Here is a 10315-nt window from a genome sequence, read left to right on the forward strand (position 1 = left end):
TTGGCTCCGATGGGAACATGGATAAAGGTCCATACAAATGATGAAAAAAACAACTTATTTTCTAAGTAACTTCACTAGTAACAAATGAGATTGGTGCTAGGAGACACTTACTCCTCACACGCGAGGGGAATCTTCCTCACAGGCACGAGAAAATAATAACATCGGAAATTTGGGAGGCCGAAAATTCAGCTGAATGGACCGAACGATCGATGACAAAGTTGTACGTAGAGTAGGTGAGGAAAGAAGTGGGAGGCAAACAAACAATCATAGCAAAGAGGCGAAAAAATAAGTTTAAGAGCTCTAAGGTACAAGGATAAAATTATGGAGACATAGAGGAAGACAAAAATATAAAAGAAACAATGAAACAGATTTCATAAATACGTGAGGTTGCCTGAAGTGAGGATTAATGAAGGATGTCGATAGAAAACAGAACGGATTGCGCAATTTTATAGACAATTATACTAGTCTTCCTAAGAGATGCCAATAATGAAATATCTTCTGCAAGGAAACTGCATACAATTTTGTATTCTTCCTTTTCGAACAACTCAAATTCCTTCGTAACTACAAATAGCACTTCGGCAGTCCAACTGCAAGCAGTATTTATATCCAGTTGGATCATTTCCTATTGAAGCATTTCAAAAAATACACGCAGGTATAACCAACATTTGAAATTTTCTACTGGGTGAAAAAATTTACCTCGAACCTAGTTTCGTTTCATCGATTTCAGATGACCTGAAGATGGCGTATCGCATTGGAAGCTGCGGCGACATAAATATATTTTATCCAGAGGAAAACTATATGTTAATCGTTCATCTTGCTCCAATCCCGAAGTAGCTCACACCTGTCTCCGCAATTTGCATTCATGTTAACTTTATTTTGTGAGCCTATGTAACAGCGCCCCCACGTAGTGCCTGGAATGGTGGGAGGTTTTAGCTTTCCGTAGGGTTCCACCAACCCTACTTACGATCCTGAAAATGGGTCACAGCCGGCCGTGACAGTACGGTGATGCGCGTCCTTCCATCTAGTGCGCCCGTAAATTAAATTTAAATATTTTAAAGTTGTGGCTCGCTTTCTGAAATTGCCAAACTTTATAGGATCAGTTTGGTGAAAATGTGCTGTCTCACCGGGTATTTAGCGGAAAAGAATATTGCCTAGGTTACGAATTTACATTTGAATATACAGCGATCTCTTCCCATCACCTTGCTGCGAAGTTCGTAAAGTTTCTGAAGAAAAAGAAACCTTTGAGTCTCAATACAAGATTCGATCTGTTTTAATAAGCATTTAAAAAGATAACTGCGTGAATACGTCGGCTATATTTACTGTCGAAAAAAATAATTATTTACATGCTGTTTCATCGAAAAAAACACATAATTTCGGGAATAGTTACATTCACTGTCGAAAAAAATAAAGGGTCCAGAATTTGTAGTAATTATAATAAAATTAAGTGTACTGACTTCCCAACCAAAGGCCTCGGGTTGGAATTGAAGCGGTAGTCGGATGTTTTAAGAAGTGTTCGGATCTCATCACTTGCCGTCAGTCGAATTAAACGTTAAAAACTGCGCGACCCCTGGGTGCTTTTCGTTAAGAGAAGGTCAAAAATGAACTTAGCCTTAGGAGACCTAAGAGTTTTCTATCGCATCGCAGTGATCGGGAGAAAATAAAAATAAACACTTTGAGGCAAAAAATCAAAAGGTATACACTCCTCCATTCCTAGTTCAATAAAACTTTTGAGTCTCTCGCAAACAAAACTTGTTTAGTTCGTTAACCATGCACCTCAACTCTTTAACAACATTAGTAATTGTCTATATTGATAAAATAAACTGATGTCAGTCTAATACCATGCAGATATGAAATTATTACACGGAAGAGATAAATTTTCTCCAACAGAGAACTATTTCTGCATTGCCTAGACACACATATCAAACCGTGGCGGATTTAGGGCACTTGGGATTTCTTCAATAAATTATACCTCCTTGAATGTTTAAAACTTTGGAAATGTTTAGTATTTACCTTACAGATGCACGTCCTCTGCTACTCCGATCAATCCTAATCGGTGTACACGGTTGTTATTCGGCGAGATGAGCAGAAGGCACGCGATGAGTAACGGGGTTAAGCATTCTTAAAAAAGGAAACCAGGGCTGCAGTCGTAAAGAAAGAGAAAGGTACCTGACTTTTCTTCCGTGGTACACTGCGTCAGCCCGTATATGCCCTATTGAAGCACCGTCACCTACTATGACCGAATTGCTGGAAAATCAGTTAATACCTGCCGTATCAACAAGGAGAAAACAGAACCTTTGGGAGGATTCCAGGTATATCGTCCAGTACCTTCCAAATCATCCATCCCAAGTAACGTTTCTCAGGATAACAGCAGTTCCCAAATAATGACCATGAACTATCGCATGGCGATGGCACGTGAAATTTCGAGGCTCACAAGCCCGTCAATTCCAGTCGCCTAATTTCCAATGTTTCTACAAAACGAGTATCGGTTGTATTTCAGTTTTGTTTTGCGTGTGGGTTTTCTTCAAGTCAACTCCAAGATATTTAATTATTTTTCAATACAGATTTGTCAGACTTTTCCACTGTTTTAAATTTCCCTGGCACACCGGATCGATTTACCATGCATTTTAGCAATTATAAATCTTTCACAAATTTATTTAGGGTAGCTATAGGCACATTTCAGAGCAGTAAGTCGAGAAGCTAAGTTTTCGCGGTCGTATAACTTGTTTTGTATCCCCCACCTCAATTCGTATCAAATAATGAGGAGCTCTAAAAGAAGCAATTCCCCGTGTACTATATATCACTCAAGATCGAAGATCTCCCCCCTTATAGCACAATACAAAAATTATAAATTTACAATATAGCATAATTTTCATTAGATAAATCCAAAAGCAAATCACACATTCGATAGTCATGCAACCAAAATTTTGTTCATAAATAGCCACAGTGTGTGAGATTCCAGTAAATACTCCGAAGGAAGAGCTGACTAAGCTCTCTAACCTCTGGGAAACCTTTTCCTCACGAAAACAAATTTATGATCGATAATCATGAGGGTTCGTGTCCAAGGTTTGTCGATTGTAGGCTTTGGACAACAAAGGAATAGGAATCCGGCGCGTAAAAATTTAAGTAGCACCTCTCTAAGGAACTTTACTTACACAGTATTACTCCTACGATAGCGTTTTTTAAAGTTTAATAACATGAACTACACGATAAGGGCAATATGCGTAATCATATTCAATAACGACATTTTAGATTTCTAACGCGTCTATAAAATTGAGTTACTTTCGTGAACAAGCTTCTGCTCAGTCAGCCTCCATTCCTATGCACTAAGAACAAAACAAGGAATAACAACTACACAAATTTACTCGCCGGTGTTGATACTTTTGCCATTTTCTCTCTTACTTAAACATAAACAGTCGGTCATTTAATTAATCATTTGATTAACATATCACGTCGTTAAAAATGATGCCCACCAAACCCACTTACGCTAGTAACTTCGAATTCTTAAGAATTCATAAATGTTGCAATGAAGTTATTATATCTATACGACATAAACAGAGGGAACTTACACACGTTAGCCCTACAAGAAAGATACACACACATTCAATAAAAAACTTTTAAACAGCACCAAAATTCAGTCAGGTTCTTTCACCCACTTTTAAAACAACAGCTAAATCCGTTAAAAGTTTTTCGGTTGCAACAATGCACATAAAGTTAGAGAGCATAACAACATTTCGAATTCTTCGCTCCGATTGGAAATGTAGAGTTACATCGTGAGTTACATTTATCCAACTAATAAAACCACAAGTTACAGGAAGTTCTATTCCTTTAAAGCGGTTACATTATACTGACTAATTAAAAATACCGCCACGACATGCCAGACACCTATGAATATATCTGCCGATGGAGGGAATACTATTGTCCATACCAATATCAAAATGTAACGAACCTCCCACAGTTAATCCATCGACGACACCACTATTCCATTATGAGTCACTGTTGAACCATTAACAGCCACTCGCTGCCAAGCGGAATCGATTCGCACCCCACCGCTACGACGCTTCCGAATGAACTGAGAGAACGCCGGCTGCCGTAGGCGTAGCAGTAAAAAATGAATCAACGATTCCGCAAAATTATGCGCATGCGACAAGCTCTTCTGATTAATCTCAGATTAGGAATGATAAGGAATTGAAGATAATTTGCCATTTTAGTTAACATATGCGTTTAAGAGAGCCAAATTCAGCTCCGTATTCAAGTTTTGCTTCAGTCATGCTTCCCCAAACTACGAAAATGAATGGCGGCTCGTTCGAATTTGTTTTAGTTTAGATTCTTCAATAAATCAGCTGAAGAGTTTAATAGACTTCCAAACCTACGTTATTTCTTATTATTTCAATTAAAAATTTTTTAGTGCATGAGAAGGTAGTGGCAAAATCATGGACCAGAAACTAGTTATAAAAAAGACGTCGAATCCGCAAAGAAAAATAGTCATTGAAGACTTAAGTTTAAAAGGATTCTAGAGCGAAAACTAGGAGATAAAATTTTATGTTTTCAAATTACTCACCGACTGACGGCTAGCTGCTCTACTGCTCTGAAAATTTATAAGAATAAAACAAGACCTATGGTGAATGATGCCATTTACAAACCACCGTTAACTAACCAGACAATATACAATGCACGAATTGTGAACAATTAAATAAATATCTCTGGAACTTTTTTATTTATTGGAGTAATGTTGCTCTGGGCAACAAACAAATTTAAATTTCTTTTCCAAATTAATTTGTAATCAAACTACAAAAGGAATTAAAGAATTGTTTTTAACATAAATAATGAAGTCCATACTAATATGCCTCATTACCAAGTATTGTAGTAGTTTTTCGTTCAAATATATCAGTTAAGTTCACTGTAGTATTTCTCGCAAAAATTAAAGTTAGATGATAATGACTATACATTTGATAACATGAATTCATAATGCAATGGTGATCATATACAATTAAATGATTAAGAGGTAACTCATATTTGGCCAGCAACTGAATACACAACATCATAATTTCAAAACCATATACTTAACTACCTAGAAACCATGTAATAACCAGAGTTAAAGTTGTCATTTAGAATTTAAGCGTATGTTAAGCCTAGGAACCTCATACAGGTTAAAAATAATAGAATTTCAGTGAGAAATAACTTTAAAGTGATATATACATGTTTTTTACTGGAATGTCCTAATTCATTGCTCTCTATTTCAGTCACCAGCACAATATGCTTGTTATTCTCTAACATTTCAAAGTTTACAGATGATAAAGTAATCATGGAATCAGATTTTAAATACTGTTTGGAGGTTTTATGTAATGAAAATGCACCCTAAAAATGTGTATTAACAGAGGGAACAATAATTAGTTGGCTCTGAATTGAAACAACATGAAATAAAATGACTTTTATGGCCATAATTTTCACTTATCATAAACATATTTGGAAATAGGTCCTGTGACCATACACAAGAGATATTTGTCCAGGTATGGCAAATGAAAAGAGAAATAATAGAAGTAACATTTGGTATATGCCATACTTGATGAAGGAAACTCAATACAATTCCATCATTCCCAAGATTTAAATTTAAATTTTCTACAAGGATCATCTGGTTGATAATATTAACACAATGGGACAACAAGTTACCTGATTGTTCATCTATTTAAAATTGTATGTCAGAAAACATTAATAAAGCTAAACTGTAATGTCTATCTGCAAGAATCATACATACTGTACATTTTTCACACCTTAAATTTTTAAAACGAAAGGAAGAGGGAGATGCAAGTGTTTAAAGATATTAATTGTAGAATTTCTGAATGTTTAACTTTATTCCCAACATTTTTACATGCCAATATCCCTCCAACACATTTAATTTTTTTTATAAATTCCCAAGAAAAAAGGACAGAATAAAGGTATTCAAGTGAAAACATGATAAAATATCAACAAAAAACTTTTGATGATACTAAAAATATATTAATTGCAGAATTCACAGTTAAAATTTCCAAATGATCAAACTGCTGTCCAACTTAAAAAAGGTATTGGTGAATTAATAGGTAATCACAAAAATTTTTCTTAAGGCTCCCTGCCATGGAAAAGTTAGAAAACCAAACAATTCACCTCATACAAACCCAAATGATTATGTACTTACTAAGAAAGAATTAGGGATTAGTTCAATCTAGTTTCACGACTTATCGAAAACACTGTTAGAAATTACTAAAATCACAATATCCATCACCACCTTTTGTATGTTGTTTTGATGCATGATAAAAAGCAATCAATTTTTTCAATTTAATTCAATGAGAACTATTGTGTTACACAACCTGGATGTTGAGTTAGAGGTAAACTAGCAAATGCTGTAACACTGTGGTTGTAGGCATTTGAAACAAAACATCTGACCTCAGATGATACCACATTTTTTAACTCAGAACAATGAGTAGAGTTGTGTTTCAATTTTGCCATCAGTCAACATGAAAGTGCACTAGAGGTGAGAGATTCTGGGAAATTTGTCATATAAGATTGGATTGAGTTTTAGAATTTCAGCATGCACTAGTAATACCAAGTTCATTCCCAGCAAGCAAATCTGAAGAGCCAAATTAAAGATGGGACAAAGAAAATGGTTAACTGGCCCAATGTGTTTGGTTTAAATTTTCAATTTCAACATCAATGGAGATTATGTTTATTCAAAATTGACCTATAATCATTCATGTTCTAAACAATGGCAAGATAATGACAATGAGAATTTGTCATTTCATTACACGTTCATTAAATGCCATGATGATTCTGATTTTCAATTTGAGCCGTATGAGATCATTACCACACGTTTAGATTAGTTGTAATACTTGCTAGCAAGTGGCTACTAAGAAGTGTTCATACTAACACTATTGATTCTAATCTTCTCAAAATCTTGAGTTAAAGTTAATGGGAAGTTTTTTTGAGCATTTCTGCTAACTTCAATTCAACATTTTTATATTTAGTGGTGCTCCAATGATTTCATGCATCACATTTACCTTTATGGCACTAAAAATTTAAACATTGATGGATTCATACAATTTGAATGTTTCAGACAGTGCCTACTGTCCTATGGAGAAATAAGGTTTTTTCCTAGGTGTTTGTGTGGAAGCAATTTTGTTAGCAGACTAACTGATTCTGCCAAGGTGGTGAAACATTTGATTGATTAAAACAGATCTTTAGGTGGATGTGGTAAATTTTAGCCCCCATGAATATTAAAAATTAACAGCCCCAAAAATCTTCATGGTCCCCAATCGTAGCAAGTCTCTCTCAATTTCAGGTCAATACTAACTGACACATGTACAGTGGGAATGCCCTCTTAAGTAGTCACTAAGTGCATGAATACATACAGAACTATTTCAAACTGTGAAATATTACTACGAACATATTTTCATGCCTATTTCCCAAGGGCAAACCTTCTGTGGCAGACCAGTGGTGGAGATGTCAGTACCCCAGATAAGGAAGGAAAGGGTGCATACCCACCCTCCCTTGCTGACCATTGTCAAGATAAGATTTGGCAGTCTGTTTGCTGGGAGACATTGGATCAAAAAATGCAAAGCTGGAGGTTTTCTAGCAATACATTGAACATTGCCAGTGTGTTGATGTTATTTGACATTTGAAAAGTCACTATAAAATAAAAGAGGGATACCTAGTAATACAAGGGTTCATAAGATGCATATCAAATTTATTTTGTCTACTGCAATCAGGTGTTTGACTGTAAAGAATACTGGCAGATATTTGGCCATTAGAATACTATGAACCATCACAACTTGTTTGATTTTAAACATGGAGTGGCAATTTGGCAATAAATCATCGCTGAAAATCTAATAATGGGATGCTAAAATAAGATTGTCATTCTAAACTCAAGATGGCATTATGCATTGTGTGATGAAGGGCATGCATGAATATCAGCCACCAGAACAGATTTCAAAAGGGCTTTATTTCTTATTATTTGGTAGGTACATTTAAGCATTTCATTTTATGCGCTGAACTGTTTGTAGGTATGTCTTTCGCTTCTAACTATTGTATCAGATCTTCAATTCTGCTAGCATTCATCGCATCAATTGTGAACCTACCAGATGGCATATCTTGAAAAAATCATAACCAGGCCCAGTGAGACAACTGAAATGTGAAATGACAACTGACAATGTGAAAACCATTGCTATGCTCTCTCACCAAGCTCTAGGATTTACGAATTCCTCAAAATAATACATATTGGGGGCATACTAACTAAGTCATTCATGCCTCCAAGCATACTGCATTTCACTTCTAGCACAATACAACCTTTGAACAAAGGAAGAAAATTTTCTTTGTAGAGGTTCATTTTTGTTATACTCCTTTAAGAAATTAATGCATTTCAACCAGATTATAATTTATATATTCCTGATTTACTTGAAGAAAGGAATATCTCTCTAAATAAAGCCTTATGAAGTTATCTATAATGAATTACATGAAAGATTACTTATTAAATTAAGGAAGGAGTATAATATAAAAATAATGAAAGCTAAAAAGGAAGCTAGCAATCAGTTAATTGCAAATTCTAAAAATAATCCCAGGGCAGTTCTGCTATCTTCCACACCAGATGATTTAGGCAGATTTTCACTCTGTTGAGAACATAATATCCTCTCACTCTTTTGACCATGATATGGTTCAAATTGTAAGAAGGGATATCACCAATAAAAACTAATGGAAATGGATTACACCAATTGAAATCTTCAATAATAAATCATTTAAGAACTCCAATATTAAGGACATTTGAATTTTTATTGATCACAATTTCCAATTATACGTCTGTACCAAATGTAACAGACTAAGACTTATTTTTTTCCCAAATAGATGAGTGAATGGGTGGCAGTTTCTCTGGCTGGGTTCGAGGGAGGGGAGTCTCAGGAAAGGGGCCGGTGCCAGTTAGCTCCCAACCTTTGCGGATCGTTTGTTTGCAAAACTTCTAAAATGAGACCTTGTTACACTCTGATAACCCGGTTATTGGAACATCAGGTCATTATATTTTGTGTAAAACTGGGCAAAACCAGGAGAAAGACTCATGACATGCTCAAAGCAGCATATGGTGATAAAGCCATGGGTAGATCTGGTGTTTTTGAGAGGCAAAGAGTTGTTTCGGGAGGGTAGAGAAGAGACTGAACATTCAGGATGCCTTTTAATCTCAAAAAGTGACAAAAATCTTGAAAGAGTGAAGGCTTTCTGGGATAGGGATCGCAGATTTAATGTTTGCATGGTTTACGATGAACTAGGCATTCCTAAAAGTGATGTGCATCGACTTGTGATCGAAAACATGGGCATGAGAAAGGTGTGTGCTAAGTTGCTGTGATGAAAGGATGTCACCATGGCTCAGTGGAAGAATTACAACAGGCCGTGGCGAGGGAGGTTAGCAGCATTCAGGGCACCACCTTCCAGAAGGAATGGAAAACCTGCTGGCAGTGGTGTATGGTCGCAGAAGGGTGCTACTGTGAAGACTTTTGAGTGAATGTATCAATTCCGGCAATAGTTTTTATAAAAATGACTCAGTCCTACTGCTTTTGGGACAAAAAATATACCATTTAACTGCTCTGAAGAAGTAGACTGTAGCTAAATGAATACATTGTTCCACCCTTCTGAACAACTAATACATATTAATATGCCTTCTTCAATACCCATCGTGATTAGGGTCTTGGAATTTGGGTTCCACTCATTGACGACATCTAGCACATTGTACTCAGCAGAAGGATGTTTAATCATAGAAGTCCTGATCTTGTTTTTTTAGTGCATTATACACCATGCATAGTATTTGCTCCTTGACGAAGCCCATTGGATCTTGAGCACTTATTTCTAATAAATTATTACCGAGGCAAGTGTTCAGAAAAAAGTACAGTAAGGCACACAAGTACACAAAGGCACAGTAAGGTATTCTTAATCGCCCAATCAATATATTTTATATAAACGTTCACTTGTAGGGAATACTCTCTAGTATAGCACATTGGCATGGACTAGATTCTTTCCATTACTAATAAATATGAACTTCAAGTTTGGCTTTAAGGATTAAGGACAACATTTTTCATTGACCACATAGTATTTTCCCCATACATCTCAAACAAAAGAATATAAAGATGCCAAGGATGAGGAAGAAGATATTGTGCATTATCACATTTCTCTTTCATTAGTAATTTCACTAGATTAATTAGGAATGAAATCTAAAAATACCAGCTTGATAATACATCACGCCAACAGACCCTGGAGAGAATTCCACATGTGATGGATGATTTGATGTTTCCATGATGAAATGGAAAAA

At 35.7% G+C, this 10315-nt stretch overlaps 1 protein-coding gene across 1 annotated transcript in view; it reads right to left on the reverse strand.

Moving 5' to 3' along the window:
- LOC139692341 (uncharacterized) overlaps positions 1 to 4056 on the reverse strand; it is a 103814-nt gene extending 99758 nt beyond the window's left edge. Inside the window, exon 1 of the mRNA XM_071590464.1 lies at positions 3947 to 4056. The gene's annotated coding sequence lies outside the window, so the exon portion shown is untranslated. The remainder of the gene's footprint in view (positions 1 to 3946) is intronic.
- Positions 4057 to 10315: the final 6259 nt, after the last annotated feature.

Source organism: Hetaerina americana, unplaced genomic scaffold, assembly GCF_022747635.1.
Source record: "Hetaerina americana unplaced genomic scaffold, ioHetAmer1.1.p SCAF_4, whole genome shotgun sequence".
NCBI classification, from domain to species: domain Eukaryota; kingdom Metazoa; phylum Arthropoda; class Insecta; order Odonata; family Calopterygidae; genus Hetaerina; species Hetaerina americana.